The sequence below is a fragment of the Chiloscyllium plagiosum genome, unplaced genomic scaffold (assembly GCF_037043375.1).
Source record: "Chiloscyllium plagiosum isolate Xiang-an unplaced genomic scaffold, Cpla_swu_hap1 HiC_scaffold_14, whole genome shotgun sequence".
NCBI lineage: Eukaryota > Metazoa > Chordata > Chondrichthyes > Orectolobiformes > Hemiscylliidae > Chiloscyllium > Chiloscyllium plagiosum.
The window spans coordinates 51,402,473-51,422,721 of NW_028270152.1; the positions used below are offsets into that span (position 1 = coordinate 51,402,473).

At 38.0% G+C, this 20,249-nt stretch overlaps 1 protein-coding gene across 4 annotated transcripts in view; it reads left to right on the plus strand.

The window, feature by feature from the left end:
• Positions 1-20,249, plus strand: part of LOC122559083 (microphthalmia-associated transcription factor-like) — a 286,328-nt gene that overhangs the window by 69,930 nt on the left and 196,149 nt on the right. The window contains exon 1 of one of the 4 annotated variants that reach the window (XM_087994443.1): positions 2,372-2,396. The exons of the other annotated variants lie outside the window; for them this stretch is intronic. The gene's annotated coding sequence lies outside the window, so the exon portion shown is untranslated. Of the gene's footprint in view, positions 1-2,371; positions 2,397-20,249 lie in introns of those variants that run through there. 4 annotated transcript variants of the gene reach the window in all.

The window sequence follows — 20,249 nt, forward strand, 5'->3', positions numbered from 1 at the left end:
GAGGGGAGGTTAGAGTACACCCTTCTGTAGAACCCCAGGGAAAGTGTGGGGAGAGATAGAGGGCGGGAGGTCAGTCATTTGGAGACGGTGCCTGTTTCATCACTGTAAATAAAAAACACGATCACTGTTGGAAACATGTCTTTGATGTAGTGTTTCCATCGGGACCTCGAGACCTCCTTCGGATAATCCTATTTTGGGATAACTGGTATTTGGATAATCGGATAATGATTTGGAAGTGATCATAAGAGTAATAGTTAGTAAGTTTGTTGATGACACCAAAATTGGAGGTGTAGTGGACAGCGAAGAAGGTTACCTCCGATTACAACGGGGATCTTGATCAAATGGGCCAATGGGCTGAGAAGTGGCAGATGGAGTATAATTTAGATAAATGCGAGGTGCTGCATTTTGGGAAAACAAATCTTAACAGAACTTATACACTTAATGGTAAGGTCCTAGGGAGTGTTGCTGAACAAAGAGACCTTGGAGTGCAGGTTCATAGCTCCTTGAAAGTGGAGTCACAGGGAGATAGGATGGTGAAGAAGGTGTTTGGTATGCTTTCCTTTATTAGTCAGAGTATAGTGTACAGGACATTGGTTAGGCCACTGTTGGAATATTGCTCTCCTTCCTGTCGGAAGGATGTTGTGAAACTTGAAAGGGTTCAGAAAAGATTTACAAGTATGTTACCAGAGTTGGAGAATTTGAACTGTAGGGAGAGGTTGAATAGGCTGGAGCTGTTTTCCCTGGAGTGTTGGAGGCTGAGGGGTGACCTTATAGAGGTTTATAATATCATGAGCAGCATAGATAGGGTAAATAGACAAAGTTTCTTCCTGGGGGTGGGAGGAGTCCAGAACTGGAGGGCATAGGTTTAGGGTGAGAGGGGAAAGATATAAAAGAGACCTAAGAGGCAACTTTTTCACGCAGAGAGTGGTATTTGTATGGAATGAGCTGCCATGAGGAAGTGGTGGAGGCTGGTACAATTGCAACATTTAAAAGGCATCTGGAAAACTAGTGCTTCCAAATAAACTTGTTGGACTTTAACTGGTGTTATGTGATTTTTAACAGTATAACGGTGGGAAGCCAGATCCATTGCAAGAGCCTTCAGGATAATGGGCTACAGCGGATGGTCAGGCTCCCCTGTGCATGATGCCAGCCTTTGGATAGTAAGTGAGGAAGGAATTCCAGGGGACGTGGACAATGTTTGGACATAGATGGAGTGGAGGTTTAGGGTCAAAGGGATGTGATGAAACTGCTTTCATTAAGGCTAGTCAGTGGCAGCTGGAGAATTTCTTCCTGGTTGAACTAAAGAATTAATTTCTTCTTTAATTTGGGCAGGTTTATTTGGAAGCACTAGCTTCATCAGGTAGCTGTGGAACATGATCATAATTTGGGCATTATTTGATGCTGCTCAAAAGGTACAAAGGACAAGTTCCATTTTATTCAATGCAAAAATGACAGTAGAGTTCTTAGCAATGTCCTGAACTTTGTTTTCTATTTTCAATGGATTTCTACCTCCCTCCAGGGCGTACTATGGTATCCAGCATTAGGGTTAGCTGAGTAATGCTATGGTGTCAACTGGACAGTTATTTGTTGCCAGCAATTTTTGTGCTCTATTTGGCCAACTTCTGAAAGGCAGAGTTATGAAAATTCAACCATAAATTTATAAGGTGCTCTGCTGTTAATTTTGACATTTGATCCACTGCATGTAACTCACAAAAAGTTTGATTATGAGAAGGTCTGGGACAGGGTGAGCAGCAGATGGCGAACAAGAAAGGGAGTTCCCCCCTCCAACTTCCTTTACAGTCTTGCTTTCCCACCAAAGCCAAACATTTAGCATCTGAATTGAAGAAATAGGGAACAGAATTACAACTATTTTCATGCATTTGTTAGAGAATAATGCAACAATTCTGCTTGGCTTATTTCACACTAATATAAACTGCTGAGAATTAGAGCTGGAAAGTAGGAGGGGTAATGAGGTCAATTTCCAGCAATTAAATTTGGTAAATATGAGTCAACAATTCTGGTTTTCACTTCGTTTATTGTGAATCATTCAGTTAAGAGTTGGTGCGATTAACTGACAAGTAGTATGAAGTTTACAAAGGTAACAATATACATTTTCCTTGATTATATTAATTATATTATTCTTCGATTTGCCCTATTTTCTGGTAAATATAGCTTAATTGTTGAATCAGCTCCCTCACTTGCTTTGGAAAGATCTAATCGTATTGAATGTATAGTAAAAAGTTTACATGTTTCTTTGTCATTATTGGTCAAAATAACATTGACCATCACAAGAACAGAATGCTTTACATTTCAGTTATAGGAGCACATTGAACATTGTGAAACCCTTCTAGAGCACTGTTTGGAAAAAGGTTCTCCAGACATTTTATTGCCTTCAGGTACTATCCAATTTGTTCAAAAAGCAACACCTAACTTCATTAACCGAAACAGAGTGGTTGCCCATTTCTAACCATTAGAGATTAACATATTTGATTTTATGCCTGTTTTTCTATTACTGTAGCCTAATCTGGCAGATTGCCAATGGTGTAACTCAGAGCTCTGACCATGTTGCATGTCTTTGCTTGTTTTGGACAAAACCTGCAATGTATTCTGTTTTTAACAAGCAATGGTTTATCAGATACTACTGAAAAAAACCTGGATGTGCTGTAATTTATTTTGTGCTCTTACTTATTTTTTTCTTCCTTTGTGAAGTGGACTGATATTGGAGTTCTGATTCAGTGGACAACAGCAGTTATCTGGTGTTTTCTGTAAATGCTCATTCTTCGCGGTGGGCGGCACGATGGCACAGTGGTTAGCACTGCTGCCTCACAGCGCCAGAGTCCTGGGTTCAATTCCTGCCTCAGGCTACTGACTGTGTAGAGTTTGCACATTCTCCCTGAGTCTGCGCAGGTTAGGTGAATTGGCTATACTAAATTTCCCGTAGTGTTAGTTGAAGAGGTAAATGTAGGGTAGTGGGTCTGGGTGGGTTGCGCTTCAGCGGGTCAGTGTGGATTTGTTGGGCCGAAGGGCCGGTTTCCACATTGTAAGTAATCTAATCTTCACACATGATATTGTTGGTCAGTTATTCAGATCTGATAGAGGAATATCATAGGGCTGAATTTTTACTTGAAATTGACTTCGTGTCAATTTTGTTGAGTTTTACAGAGGGTTTCCCTCTCTGTCCCTAGTAACATTTTTCAGGAGCTCTCTCTATTTAGGGTCCAAGCTACATATATTACCTATCGTAAGTGTTTTTCCATCTTTGAACTGTGTCTAAGGGTTTGCTATTCTTATCCAGTGTAACATTATTCAGTGTAGGGCTTTTTACATTCTAGAAAACTTTCCAAACCTTACTTTTATTCAGGAAAGCAAAAGTAAAGGAACAAAAAACAAAATTTTTATTTCTTTATGTGAATGGACATCAACAGTTTGTATTTCAAGCAGAAACAAATTGGTGTCAATGAGTGATAACTGCTCCCAGGTCTCTCATATTGGAACTGGGTGTCAATTCAGTCTTGTCTGGCTTCTTGCACCTGTGTCAATGTGCTCTACCATGATGAATGAGATGTTTCTCCTTGTCAAGTCTTCATCTTTTTCTTCAGAAAATGGTTACCGTTGTCCCAACTTGTCAGAATACATCACATCCCCTCTTTGCCAACTTCAGCTGTGCAGAGTACAACATGCTAGGGTGATGCAGCATACTGAAGATTCTGCCCATAGTATAGCTAGATGTTTATCTTGACATAACTTTTATAAATTTACTTTCCAGCAGTATTCTGTAGGTCAAGGACACTGACAATTATATTTCTCTACAGTTATCAGTCAGAGCTTTGAAGGAAGTGATTGTTAATATCTGTACAATAATGTGTTGCTGGAAAATACAGTTTGTCAAAGTTTTTCATCTTGTACCTGTCAGGGCAATTCATGCAAAATATGAAAGTAAAGAGGAAACTATTAATACTGTATGAGAAAAGAGTGCTGATTTGTTGGCAAGTGGGGTCTGATTGGTAGTGGTGTTACCATGGAGAATACACTAGTTAATGATCACTGGCAGTTAACTGCCAAACTTTGTTTAAATTTTAAACAAGTCAGGTTAAGACAGCGTCCTCGTAAATGAACTAGAGAATGGCTGTCCCTGTTTTGTTGCACTGAAACAGACACATTTTATATGTGTGTTCTTGCTGAAAGCAAAGAACAGGGTTCTGTGTAACCTCATGTATTCCAGCTGTTTCACATTTCTGCTATGCAGTGGCAACCTGAGTGGTATTTGCCATTAACAAAAGGCTGCCGTCAAGCCAGAAAGATGTTCTGCGTGCCACACAAATGAGTAACATGGTAGATGAATTTCAGTGCTGGTGTGATGCTGGATGTAGACTCTTGAAAGATTGGCAGTCTGGAAGTTCTGTGCTAACAAATTATTATTTGTACAATATTAACACAAATTTTACTTTTGCAGTGTAAAAAGTATGCTAAAGTATTACGCTCTGGCCTTTGAATCAGCAGGTTTTGAACTCACCTATGGGCCTGAATACATAATATAGGCTGACACTTTGTCGTTTTTATGGACCACTCGAGTTTGTTTGCAAATCTGTCCTAAAATTAGATGTGATTGCAGTTCAGTAATAAATAATGACTAAAGTATTTAAAAATAATGACTAAAATATTTTACAAAGTGGTCATTTTGGAATGCTATTTTCTTGATGTGGAAAATTGTTCAATAGGAGAACGGGCTGCAGAATGATGTTCTCACTCTATTTTCAACATGTGCTCCTGCAATCAGAAGACAGAATTTTCCTTCCAAAATAAATTTGACAGTTTAAAAAGCAAGTGTTCCTCTGTTAGTTGCAGACTAAATCCAATACTTTATGTTTTTGTGACATACTGTATTGCAGGTTTCAGCATGGAGTACTGGTTAGGGTAGGAGCTGCCTACTCCTCCAACATGGTGTTTCCAACATTTTCTGTTTTTGTTTATAGTTCAGTAGATCTGGAAGCATCTGTGGAAAATGAAACAGATTTAATGTTACATGGCAACAATCCTGCACTAGAATGCTGATTGCATCAGAATAACGTTTGAGGTGCAGTACTTGTCATAAGCTGTTAACCTTAAACTGGTGGGTGAACAAGCAGATTTCAAATTACAATCTGATCAGCTATGATTTTATTAAATATCATCACAAGCTTGAGGGACTAAAGAGTTTTCTCCTGCTCCTAACTCGTATGTTAATATGTTTGCAGTTGCAGTTCACTGGGTGGTATATCTTCAAGCCACATATATATTTGTTGTATTTTCATCCAGGGCTGTTGAAACGTTTAGTTCGATGGTTCATTAATCTGCATTATAGAAGCCATACTGGATTCAGTGCAGGGTTCATAGGTGAAAGCAATTCATCTGAATTTACAAGATATTATCATGTCATTTAAGTTATTTGTGGTGACTGTCTTTGAGCTGCAGTAAACTTTAGTGCTGTAGCTTATAAATTCTGGAAATGAAAGAAATTTGCTTAATGTAAGGAATTAGCTTAGTCATCCTAAAATTAGCCATTTCTAAACACAGAACAAAGAGTTTCATTACTTATTTGCATTAGTTCCACTGTGTTTGTTGCTATGCAACTTAGTTCTGGTGAACAATTACCTCTTTTTCACTCCCCCTTTTTAATGTTATTTTGTTTCAATAAAGCAAGAGCTTATAATACTTCAGTCTCCAGTTATTAATTTTATTCATTTACTTGGGAAAGAGGGGCTATTTGTGCATATACCTTGCATTATGAATAAACAGGAAAAAAATGAATAAATACTGTGGCTAACTACTTAATGCTTAAAAACTAATCTGTATTTTTGGTAGTCAATTGATCAAAAAAAGGAATTCAAATCTAAGTCAGACATTCAAAAGTTGATGATGGATAACTTTTCTTTTGTGTCAATAACATTTGTGTTTTGGTAAATCAATTGCGTAAAACTAGAAATCCATTTTTATCAGTAGTAATTGATTATTAGTTTGTCATACGTGTTGACTGTTTTTTTTTAAATTCCCAATCTTGTGTAATACTGCCTTCATTTGGTATTTTGATAGCATTGTTGCTACAGGGATCCTACCTGTCGAAGGTATGCATATTACAAAAAGAACTAGAACCAGTGTGAGGCTACCCAGATAAATTCTGTCTTTTAGAGCTGGGTGTACTTAGTCAGCAGCTGTGTTTTCCTATCTGCCTGAAGCCTGTTTTCCAGGCAGCAATGAATCAGTGACAGATACGATTGGCTCACCACGTCATCTGTCTCTCCAGCTGAATTGAAGACTGAGTGAACCAACTGCCACCAGCTGCAGTAAGAAATCTAGGTTTTGATGCTTTTTAATTTTTTTTTCTTTGTTTAATACACAGTTGATACATTGACCATCTTATTTTAGATTGGATTCCCTACAGTGTGGAAACAGGCCCTTTGGCCCAACAAGTCCACACCAACCCTCCGAAGAGCAACCCACCCAGACCCATTGCCCTACATTTACCCCTTCATCTAACACTATGGGCAATTTAGCATGGCCAATTCACCTAACCTGCACGTTTTTGGACTGTGAGAGGAAACCGGAGCACCCGGAGGAAACCCACGCAGACACTGGGAGAATGTGCAAACGCCACACAGACAGTTGCCCGAGGCGGGAATTGAATCCCGGTCTTTGACGCTGTAAGGCAGCAGTGCTAATCACTGTGCCGCCCTAAATTAGATTAGATTCCATACAGTGTGGAAACAGGCCCTTCCGCCCAACAAGTCCACACCGACCCACCGAAGAGCAACCCGCCCAGACCCATTGCCCTACATTTCCCTCTGACTAATGCATCTAACGCTATGGACAATTTAGCCTGGCCAATTCACCTCACCTGCACATTCTTTGGAATGTGGGAGGAAACTGGAGCACCCGGAGGAAGCCCACGCAGACACGGGGAGAATGTGCAAACTCCACACAGACAGTTGCCTGAGGCGGGAATTGAACCTGGGTCCCTGGCGCTGTGAGGCAGCAGTGCTAATCACTGAGTTATGATTAAAGTATATTTAAGACCATATCCCAATTTGCTTTTGGAAAACATTTAGATACAGTCTAGTCCAGACAAGCACAATGATGTATTCTGGTTATTTGTTGCACTTCAGGAACATTGATACATTTAGCTTTTCAATGATTATAATGTTGATAAGAGGTGGTGTCTGCAGATTCTGATCATTAAAAAGAAACCAGGAAGTGAGTAGAACCCTGTGCAAATAAAGCATCCACCTTCAATGCTCAGTATCAAAAGCAGTTGACAATAAAGCTTCATGGTGCAGCTGCGGAAAGCTGGCTGTATATCCTAATTGTTCATATAAAAATTATCAGTTTCAATTTTCTTACTCATCACAACTTATTTCTTTAAACCAGATAGTTTAATGCATTTTATTCAAATAGTGTTAGTCTTTCTGGTTATAGATTTTGGTTTTAATAGTGTTGAAAGCATGATTGGTATCAAAATTCAACTAGTCCAAAATGAGGGAAATTGTTTATTTGCTGTTGGTATCAATATTGGAGCATGGTTGCAGCAATTATCTGTGTGGTTGTACAGTTAATAGAACCTTGTTGCAAGTTGCAATAAAAATGTAAGTATTGCAGTTTAAAACTAGTAATTTATAGTTTATCAAAGGTTTTTGTATCTTTTGGTCAACTTATGGAAGAATTGAAAAGGATTGAATGATTCAATATTCCTTGTTGAAAAGTCGAGAAGAATACAAGGAATTAAAGTATCCAATTATGTGTTGGAGTAGAATTTAAATTAGTGTTGTAAGTACATTTTGAGGGAGTATTAAAGACAGTCTTACATTCCATTCTAGTCAATTTCATTGTTGTAGAATCAAAAATTATTCTATCCAATGTGCAGGTTGAGGAGATTTCATGCTCAAATAAACACTGCAGTAGGATATAGCTTTATTCTAGTTATTGAACGTCTTAAAAAACAAAGTTTTTAGCAAGTTTGTTATTCGTAATGTATTCAATGGACCATTAGAGTCATAGAGGTGTACAGCATGGAAACAAACCCTTCGGTCCAACCCGTCCGTGCCGACCAGATATCCCAACCCAATCTCGTCCCACCTGCCAGCACCTGGCCCATATCCCTCCACACCCTTCCTATTCAAATACCCATCCAACTGCCTCTTAAATGTTGCAATTGTACCAGCCTCCACCACATCCTCTGGCAGCTCATTCCATACATGTACCTGTGTGAAAAAGTTGCCCCATAGGTCTCTTTTATATCTTTCCCCTCTCACCCTAAACCTATGCCCTCTAGTTCTGGACTCCCCAACCCTAGGGAAAAGACTTTGTCTATTTATCCTATCCATGCCCCTCATAATTTTGTAAACCTCAGCCTCCGACGCTCCAGGGAAAACAGCCCCAGCCTGTTCAGCCTCTTCCTATAGCGCAAATCCTCCAACCCTGGCAACATCCTTGTAAATCTTTTCTGAACCCTTTCAAATTTCACAACATCTTTCTGATAGGAAGGAGAACAGAAATTTGGAAGCAGGAATAAATGATCTAAAGCATATCAAAATAATGTTAAGATATAATGTTAACTTAATTTGACTTTTAATACTTGCATCGTTGTGGATCTCTGCTTTTTTTTATTTTCCAGACACACAATTTGCCTGAGAATGGAGAAAGGAGCCATGAGAGAGTTTTTTGAGTTGAGCCCAAGATGGAGCACAATAATGTTGGTGATCTTTCACTGCCTTACAAAGGCGCAGGCTGGAGTAATATTTACTGTCAAATCATGGTTCCCAAACAGTGTGCTGTTGAAGGCTGCAGCTCATGAGTTTGGTGCAGAAATTATTCACCTACACAGAAGAAGAGTGAAAGGAAGGAAATAAATACATTTGTATATCCTTCAAGACTTCAACACCCTGAAGCACTTTGTGCTAATAAAGTATTTCTTGTGAAGTGTTGTAACACTTCTAATGTAGGAAAGGCAATGGTCAATTGCTCCTACAATCATTAACAAATTTGACAGGTCATAGGCTTTCAGTGTTGGTTGAAGGACATTAGGAGAAATGTTGCTCCTGTTATTTTCAATTGAAACGTAGCAGTTCTGACATACAGTGTTCTTTAGGTTCAATACTGAAGTACTGGCTGAGAGTATGTGTTCAACCTGCTAGAGTGCAGTTTGAAACCCCTGCCTTTCTGAATCAAGACATGTTGCCCTGAGCCAAGCTTGACACTTACCTGCACTGCTGCTCCAATCTATACTGAGTGGATTTGATTGGTATTGTGGTGTTGCATGGAATGTTAATAGTTTTAGACTGTCTAAGATATTGATGGAAATCAATAGTTTTTGTATGGAAGTTTGTCCTAATTATACATCTTATTTGAAGAATAGTAATTTTGAAGAATTTATCCAATTTTTAGAGATCATAATGTAACTACAATAGCCTGTACCATATGCTTCATTTATACTCTCCTCCACCAAATAATTCTTTTGAATTCAGTTTCGAAGTAACCTCATAATTTTAAATTGTGTTCTTACTTTATAAACTGTTTGGTCAGACAAAGTGATATTTTGTGGCAGTATTATAATAGCAATAATAGCATAACAGAAGAGGAACAGTTTTAATGGTAATGGTTTTAAAATTTTAATTAGTTTAAATTGGTTGGTGAAACAATAGTTGTGTGGCTAATCGAAAGGACCCCTGCATTCTGCTGACCGAATTTTACTGTTGACTTCTTTATTGCACATGTATTTTTTTTAGCCTCTGTAATTCTCTGATGATTTTCCATACCTTATTACTGCTAATCCTGGCTTCCTGTCAAAAATCTTCTACTCCTATTTATAGTATCATACTCCGCAGAGACACAGCTAAGGCCAGAAATATTTGTTCAGTAAAGCAATCCATGTGAATTTAAAACTTATACCGTCTTCTGATAAATGATGGGTATTGCCATAGTTGTGTGCTTAATTGTCAGGGAGACTGGGAAGCGATGGGCCAGAGGTACATAACCTACAATAAAACAGTCAAATTTTCAGAGGAGAGGTAAATATAAAAACAATCCCCAAGAGGATAAAGCTGTTTTCCTGATTTGAGGTCTGAATACATGGTTTGGCAGGTCCATACAGTGTACAACTGAAAGTTTAAGGACACATTGATTTGCTTAGAGCAAGCTTAACTAGTGGGACATATTCTACATGATTAAAACATCTGACTTGCTCTTTTTGATATGAACTCTGATAATATAAATGGATTGAGCATGCTGTAGTGAGTGAAGTCAGGCAAGAATTATTGTGATTTAAAACATTACAGAAAATATTGAACATCAGCATAAAAGAAAGTTGGAGTTCAGTTTTGACACTTTATTAGTACAGCAATTATCATATCACTTGCCTCTAAAAGGAAAGTGAACTGTGAGACTAAGCAAACTAAGCAGGTTGGAAAACATATTTCTGGAATGGTGCTTACTTATTACTTAAGATTTACAGCACAGAAACCAGTCATTCAATCTAACAGTTTTCACACTGCATGAGCCATCTCCCACTCTTTCTTTCTTCATCCTATCAACATTTTCTTCTCCTTTCTTATGTGTGTGTTTATCTAGATTCCTGTTAAGGGAAACCCAACTTTTATGGTCAAAGTTACTTTGGCTATTCACTTTGTTGACAGCTACTCACTAAGTTTCCTCAGGCTTTGTAGCACTGATTCTCCACATTTTATCGAATTAATTTTTTAGTGCCAAAGAGTTTGTTTGGCAGTGATTATCATTTATGCAGTTTTCAGACTTGGTGACTTCTGTGAGTACTTTTTGACTTCACATCACTACATTGATTTTGGTATTGAGTCTAGTGACGGGGGACACGATACTGAACCCAATGGAGCAGCATAGTAATTTTGATGGCTGGTTTACTGACAGCCTTGTCATAAGTCTTATTCAGGCTTATTTTTACAAAACACAATGGGACTTTGTGAAAGAAGAAAATGTAAAATGGATACTATTTATACTTTAAACTTTTACTCAAATTTTTGCTTTGCTCCCAAGATGAGGCGAGTTGACAACCTTGAAATATATTGAAAGCACAATGTTCTCTTTTAAAAGCTCTACTTCTTTATTGCAGTTGTTGAAAAAATGGAGTTGTAGTATTGCAGGAAGCTTGTCTTGATGGATCTCACATGATTTATATTACATTTGATTTACTAACAGGATGTTGAATTTTCAAGCCCAAGAAGGGTCAAAGACAGTGAAGGAAGTTTTACTGAGCTGTACAAGTTTCAAATTTTGCAAAATGAATGCAGTTTTGAAACAAAGTTGATTGATAATCATATTATGTAAAAAAAAAGGAAAACTAAAAAACATTTGTCTGACTTATTTACAGAAAAAGCAATTTTATTTCATGGACTCCAGTGACACACCAGGCAGCAGTGAATACATCCCAGTAGTTGGTGAGAATAAAATTAATATGGACAATCTAATAATTGGCTATCAATTTTGTTCACCAGATGCACATAACATAAGTATATCACAGAAATGAAAATTGCTGGCAGTAACTTGGATCTTAAGCTTGTCATTTGAAGCTGTGAAACATAAGTTTTTTCTTTTACCTCCAAAATCATTCATACAAGCTCACCAATGATCTCTTATCCTTTCTGGTTTTTTCTTCTATCAATATGTAATCATCAAGGTCATCAAAAGAGGAAAAATAATGTAGAAAGGCTTGCCAAAGGTAAAATGTTATGAATTGCAGGCAAACAATAACTACTGGGCCCAAGTACTGTGTCCCCATCTGAGCTATCACCAGCTGCCTTGATTTAAAATAGAGGAAAAACATTGAGGAGAACAATTCTAACATAGTAACGAATGCTAACTACTTTAGTTTGGTAAGAAAGGACATCTGGACATGACATATGAGGTAAGGGATTAAACTCTGTGGTGCACTTGGTTTTGGACATTAAATAGTTGTAAACCATATCAATTTAGCAGTATGGTGGCCTGGAGTCATCTGCATTGGCTTTATTTCCACTCTTAAAATTGAGCATGATCGTTTTTCTTCATATCACAAGTAAGGCTTGAACCAGGAGTTAGGTTTGAATATGTTAATGAGGGGAAAGTGAGTCTGCAGATGCTGGAGATCAAAGTTGAAACTTTATTGCTGGAACAGCACAGCAGGTCAGGCAGCATCCAGGGAACAGGAGATTCGACGTTTCGGGCACAGGCCCTTCTTCAGGAATTCCTGAAGAAGGGCCTGTGCCCGAAACGTCGAATCTCCTGTTCCCTGGATGCTGCCTGACCTGCTGTGCTGTTCCAGCAATAAAGTTTCAACTATGTTAATGAGGGGTCAATTCTTTTGAAATTAGATCGGACCAATTGTGTAACAAAACCACACCCAGACTGTCTCTTCTCAGGGAGAAATACTTTGAGTAGTGTTATGGACAGATGGGAAGGGAGAATTAGATTCCTTATTTTTAAAGTGCCCACGGTTGGTCATAACGAATATTTGAATTTTATTTTTAGCATGCAGCTATTACAGGTTTAGTTAAAGGTATATTTAACTAGGACAAAATTAAGAAATTAATTTCCTTGAGGGGGAGAAGGAGCAATCCTAATTAACTTCTCACTCTGATGAAAATAACATAATCATCATATCAACCACAGACACAGGTAATAAGTTTAAAAAGGGAGTGACTGATAAAGATATAATAGTTTACAGGTCCTTAGAGTCCCTGAAGTGTTTAATTTGAGACCACAGACATTTAATTGTTAACTGGTGTCCTCAGCTGTGGCAAAGTTATTAGATATCTTTACGTTCTCAACTAATAGTTATTTTCCCAATTTGATTTTTCATCATACACTAACTTCCAAGATGCTGAGAACAGCATGGAGGTAGAGGGAGTCTTTTAGCCTTTGCAGTTTCTGAATCATGTTCTTTTTCTCTGCAACAGCTGCTTTTCAACACCAGAGCAATGTACTTGATTGTGTATTCCTGAGTCGAACTCATTGTCTTTTCAAGCTGGCTAACTGACAGGTTGGCACCTCCCAGTATGTGAAGTTACCATACAAATGTGAATTAAAATAGGAGATATTGATTTCTTGACACTGATTCAGTAACCTGGCTTTGATTGTCTTTAAATAAATTCATAGCTTCATTGCAGTCAGTTTTGTTCATTCTATGTGGGAGTCTCACAGTTTACTTTAACCTGTGGTCAGGTGACCATTGCAGCTGTTTTAGATTCATGTTTATTCCTTTAGTCCAATGGTGTTTCTGCATTGCTTCTTACTCCCCTCCAATGCCAATAGCTTTTTTTTGGATCGGGTTTTGCAAGGGAGATTTAATATTCTTGTGTTCTGTTTAAATGCTACATCATGGTATGATGTTGACACCTTATTTTGATTTTAGATGACTAAGCAACAGCAATATTGAACAATCATATCATGATCAGGATGTGCCACCTACACAAAAAGTGCAAATGTATCCACCTGAGCAGATATTTTTAAGGAAATTAGAACATAAGCAAAGCAGAATCTTGTTGATATTGTTATCTGCTGCTCTGGAGCAGGTGCTCACACACACATTGTTTCTTCACAATCTTGCTTAGGAAACTAAGGAACGCAGTTAATAATTAAAAAAAAAAATTAAGATTATACCAATCAAGTCTGAAAGTTGCCAGTGACATGGAAAAAGTAAGTATTGCTTTTACCTTCACTGGCAAAGCCCAACTTTTTTGGAAACACTGACTGCACAGCAAATAACAGCTGCTTGTTTAATATAAATGATGGTATTTGAAACTACTCTGCCAGCAGATTCTTCTGGACAGTTCCCTTCTCGTGTTTCTCTCGTATCTTGCCATCCATAACCACTTCAGCCATTTTAAGTTTTGAAATGCATGCTGAGACTATGTATTGCACACTAACTCCCGTTATGATGAATGTTGCTGATTAGAGATATTGTAAACAAGCTGAGTGTGATCTCTATTTCAACAATTTCACTCATCCCTGTCATGAAGCTTGAAGTCGTCATCATTGTTTCAGTTTCCAACTTAAATCTTTTTATTAACCACAATTTTGTAGCATTAAAATTTCAAAGGTCTCTGTATCAAAGTCTGCGTCGCAAACTTCAGCCTGTATCATCAATTCCAAATCTTCCCTAGCCACTTTCTCAGGTGGAAATAAATTATTGTTAAAAGTTGTTTACTGTTGGATCCAAAATTGAGTACTTAACCCCTTATTTTTCTCCAAAGAATATAGTTTTCAAGTTTCATATCTTTGCTCATCTTTGCCTCTATCTAAACCATCTGTAGTCTCAATGCTTATCTACAACTTTGTCACATTTCGACTGGTCTGTTACAATGTTCCCTGATTTGCTCACTAATCTCTCTAAATTTCACTCATCCAAAACTCTTATTCCATCTCTCTTGCCAAGCTTTTATAGTTTCCTTTCTCTTCTCTAATTTTTTTTTCAAAGATTATTTGTGAAAATAAGACATTCAAGGGTCCTGCTTTTAGATTTCTACCTACACCATTCTGTTGTCCTCTTAGGAAGTTTACAATAATTCCATTTTATTATACGTGCAATGGAAAATGTTCTCTCCACAGTTTTCAACTTGGCTTGAGTAACTATTCAATATATCACCCGAGCTGTGTCAATCTGTCCGTTAATATCTATACCGAAGCAGAAGCCAGGTCAAACTTGTTTATAGAAGTAGCTTCAAACCTTGTTGAACATGGATAATTAATCGTTAGTGGAAGGACTGTATTTCAAAACTACTTGTTAATAGTATTAAAAGTCTGCATTTAGTAGTTACCAACTTCACACTGAGATGAACTCTATCTAGCATCCTCCATTTTTGGCATAACCAAGTCACACATCTCATACAATTGAGATATAACTTACGAGATGAAATATTGCATGTATAAAATACGGCTTTACTGAACATGCTTAGAACTTAATTAGCAAATCTTTGAGCAGTTTTGCAAGTATTCCAATAATGTGCAATGAGTGTTGAAGAGCAGAGTTAGGGTTCAGTCATTTCAAGACTTTTGATGTTTGAATGGGAGTTTATTGAATTTTGGTGGTCAGTATTTCAGCTTCAAAGCTATTTCCATTGGGTCCAATTTTAACTTGCTGAAAACTAATTCACTTAAGTAGAGTGAAAATTGGGTCATGTCTACGCTGGGTATCCAATTTTCTCTCTTGTTCCATTCTCCTACCTTCTCACCATGACCCTGCACATTATTTGTTTTCAAATAATTGTCTAATGCCCTCTAGAATGCCTCAATTTAACCTGCTTTTACAACTCTGTCAGGTGTGTATTCCAGACCACAACTATTTCCTGCATGAAAAATGTTTTCCCCATTCCACATTTGCTTTGTTTACTAATTACTTTAAATCTGTACTTTCATGATTCTTTCACATGTAGGAACATTTTTTTCCTACTTACTTTGTTCAGACTGCTCATGATTTTGAATACTTGAATAAGATATTCCTGCAGCCTTCTTCTCCCAGGCAAACAGGCCTGGCTTTCTAATCTTTCTTCATAACCAAAATTCTTCATAACTAGAACCACACTTGCAAACATCTTATGCAGTCTCTGCAGTGCCTTCATATCATAAATGGACTGTGGTTCCAGAATTGGATGCAATACTCCAGTTGAGGCTAAACCAGTATTTCATAGAAGATTAACATAATTTCTTTACTCTTGTGCTCTTGACCATAGTTATAAAGCTTAGGATGCTTGTGCTTTATTATTAGCTCCCTTTACATATCCAAGCACCTTTAAAAACCCATGCACATAAGTTGAGATCTTTCTGCTTCCATACCCACTGTAAAGCTTATATTGTGTTTATATGTTCTTCCTATCGAAATGTATCAGCGCCAATTGAATGTCATCTCTGCCAATATCCACCCTTTCTACCAACTTGTTGATGTCCTTTTGTCATTTTACACTATCTTCCTCGTAGACACAATGCTTCCAAAGTTTGAAATTGTGCCCTGTACTCCAAGGTCTGGAAAGTTAAGAAATGTCAGGAGAAGTAAGGGTACCAACAATGTCCTCTGGGGAGCTTAATTACAAACCTCCCCCCAACCCAAAGAACATCCATTAACTGTTACCCTCTGATATCTATTACTCAGCCTATTTTGTATTATGAGCTGCAATTTTGCTCACCAGTCGGTTGTACAACAATGTGTCAGATGCTTTTAGAAGTCCATGTACACTATGTCAACAACATGCCGTGATCCACCCTCTCCTATTACCTTATTTCTTCTTACCTAGAATTTCTTTCTTGTTTACCATGGCCTGACCTGATGCAAAATATTTGTTTAATTCTTCTGCCATACCTCTTTCTCTATTTGTGGATTCCTCATCAGCCTATACTTTCCTTTTATTGCCTTTTTACTATTTACATTTCTTTGGAAGACTTTGGAGTGTTCATTATCCCTTTACTAAAAGCACCTTAAACCATATGGTAAAGTATTGTCCCACTAGCATACAGGATTCACTTGCCTAACCTCTCTCCCAAGAACCTGTTCTGTGTCTAATAATCAATCATTCATCACGGTTTGATTAACTTTGTGAGTTGGCTTACTTATGTGTTGTAGTGTTTTAAATAATGAAGCCGAGATTACAGCAAACCAACTGATTTTGCGGGTATACAGCTTGCAAACACAAATCCAACTAACTGCTCGCCAGAATTTCAACATTGTATACGCATTCTTAAAGGTGCACTTTCTGAAATGCAAAATTCACACACAAGATCCTCCCCGGCCTTTTGCAAAGTTAACACTTATTGTTTTGTTCTATAAAAGCTCAAACAAAGTTTGAAACTTCAGGTCTTATATCGTTGATTCTTCTAATTCTTTCATAGTTTTAGCTTACTTTTGGCCCAATATATCTTCTTCATTACATCTAATAACTGTCAAACCTCTCATTTTTTTTCTGTTTTTGTTTCCTTTGAAACTTGGACCTCTTCCACTTTCTGCTTCAGTGATTATTTGTCTTTTGCCATGTCTGCATGAGTTCTTTAACTCGAATATCACTGCAGGCATTCGTTTCTTTCAGACTGTTTCATTCAAACTCCTTCTTGAATGTACCATACATCTACTTTTGTTTCTACGATTCTGTAATATTTTCCAGCTTGATTTTATCTCAAGCCAATGATCCTGTAGTAGCTCCTGCTGAACTTGATCTGTTTTAGGTAAGCCAGCAATGTTTTAATTGGCGTGTTAATATGAAGCTTGTATTTCATTCTGTTTCCTTTCTTTCATTTCTAGCTCCTGTATCATTTTTGACAGCTGAGTTTTCAGCTACACTAATTCATAAGCAAATTAACCATTCCTTTCTTCTTTCGGATTTAGTTCTGTAAGTATTTCTTAAATAGCATGTTGCTGTTTCTGTTGTCTCTGAGGTTGGACTCATTTCTTGGACTATGACAAATTGGAGGTCACAGTGTATTGCTATATCTGCAATTTCTGGTCCAGTAGTATCTGTGAAGTAGAACATCTATGATGTCCATGCAGATTTATTGTACTTGCACTTCAGCATTATTGATCTTCAACCTAGAATTAGTAATGCATTGTAAATTAGAAGTTTTAAGTTTGTAGGTTTTCTCATCATTTCTCTTTTATGTGGGTACCTCGATTCAAAGTGATAGTATACTGGCACATGTATCAACCTTAGCCAACAATGAATATATGCCAGCTTTCTGAGGACAAATAATTTGAATTTTTGAGAACTATTTGGACACCGCCATGGTATTGTTGTTTAACATGGAAAACATGTGTTCACTGCCCTCCTACATTGCCACATTCTGGTTTTATGGTCTTTATTGTATCTGAAAGATATTCCTTGGGTGCAGGCTCTTGTTGTTGGTGCTTGGTGTTTGTAGCTGCAACAGCCTCTGCTCTGGTTCTTTGACTCTATCAGTGGCCTTTTCTGCTAAATGACTTGCAATGTTGATTGAAATCTGGGCATTTCCTTGGTGCATGCAGAAGGCCACACCTTCCACATATCTTGCTAAGCTTGAGTGTTTCAGTAATTGTATCAACTGTCAAAGTTCTATTTTGGATGCGTAAGCTTCATTGGCCTGCAAGGATTGTTAGTACTTGTGACAATCCTCCAGAAGTCTTTGTTGTCTTCAATTTGTGTAGCAAATCTCACTGCAAAGCTTTCATGGAGGTGAATTCGGTCACCAACTTAGTTCTGTTTGTTCATTCCTCATCTGAAAAATCACTTAATGAACCCTTTTCTCTGCATTTGCTCATGATGTGTTCTATGAATTTGTAGGCTTCTACCCAAACGGCTGTAGTTCCAGTTGATGAAAACAGAGGGTTAATGTCATTCTTAAATTCTTATATGATCCATGTCAGTTGAAGCTCATTTTAGGTCTTTAGCTGTTATTCCTGACGTACTACACTTGTGTGGACTTGAGTTTCCAATATGAATGGCTTGATTTTCTGCATCAGGCACTGATGAATCGGGATTAAATTCTAATTAAACATATAAAGTTCTGTTTAGTTAAAGAATTTGTAGGCATTCAAAGGATGTGCTTTTGACCTTTCCTTGCTTACTGCTGTTCCGGCACACACACTGCCTTTATCAAATGAGTTGAACTGATCTCTAGATAGGAATTTGTCTGTTTCTGAGTAAGCTGTATTTTTTCAACACATTCCAACACTAATGAGCAAAGGCGTTGAGGGTTGTCTCATGCATTTTAGCATCATTTAAAACTTCTGTCCATATGTATCACCTGCAAATTAACTTGTTTGCTGTTCAAGTTCAGTTGGACTCATCAGCATGTTTTCCTGCATTGTTCATAATGGTTTAATACTTGGTCACTCACTCTGGGTTAGTTTATAAACATCTTAAAAGTAATAAAACAGACATTAGAGTAGACCAACTGATTTATGGGTGTTCCATTTGGAAACAGATAGGAATGGAACTGTATGACAGAGTCGTATCATTGTATACATACAACATGTGGAGTAATTAAAGATGAAATGTTTTAAAGGCAAGGGACACGTATAACAATATTGAGTAGTGCTTCCTTTCTTGTTGGACTGAAAACATACTGCAGTTGAAAATTCTCTTGAACACAGTCTAGAAACTGTTGCCTCCTCTCTGCCATTTAAACTTGGACTAACACAATCTAGATGTTTTCTATTATTCTATATTTACACATGTCTGGAACAGATAGGACTTGAACTGACTCAGAGATGGGGACACTATAACTACACCATTAGAGCCCTTAAACAATGTTTAGGGAATTGAAGAGCCCCATTATAATGACACTAATTTTTGCACCTCTGCAATTTCTTTGCAGATTTTTCTCTCCATCCTTCCTGCTAGTTGGTGATCTGTAGACCACAAGACATTGACCAGTTTTGTTCCTTAGTTCTACCCAAATCAGTCCTGTCCTTGAACTCTCTTGTTGAAAAATGTGGTGCTGGAAAAACACAGCAAGCCAGGCAGCATCCGAGGAGCAGGAGAATTGATGTTTCGGGCATAAGCCCTTCTTCAGGAATGAGGCTGGTGTGCCAGGTGGGCTGAGATAAAAGATAGGGGGGAGGGAATTTGGGGGAGGGGCGCTGGGAATACGGTAGGTGGAAGGAGGTGAGAGTGAGGGTGATAGGCCGGAGAGGGGATGGGGGCGGAGAGGTCGGGAAGAAGATTGCAGGTCAAGAGGGCAGTCCTCACTTTCTCCTACTTGAACCCTCTTGGACCTCCTCTCCTTCTAGACTGCAATATCTCTTTAAACCGCCACCCATCCACCACCTTGTGTTCTGCTGTCTCAACATGTTACATCCAGGAATATTTAGCATCCAGTTCTGCTGTTCCTTGAGCCATGTTTCTGTTATAGCCACAGCAACACGTTTCCACTTGAAAATTTGTTCCTGCAACAAACCGAGATTATTTAACCACACTCTGTACTTTCACTTACATATGCAGTAAGCCATTTAGACTTTATTACTTTCTCCCTTGTTCTGACCCCACCTGTTAACTTACTATCCTCTATTTTAATGCTATCTCTCTCTTGGAATATTTTATGTGTTGAGATAATTCTCTTTGATATTACTTCAGGTCACTTAATCCCTGCTGAATTAGTTTAAAGCCTTCCCAATAATGTAGTTGCCCATGGTTGGTCTGCTGCCATGAGACTTTGTGGGTTCTGGCGCTAATGGTGAGAATGACCTGATAACAGCATCTTCCACTGTGCTGCCACCTCTGGTAGGTCTGCATTGGTGCTGGGACATGACATAACTA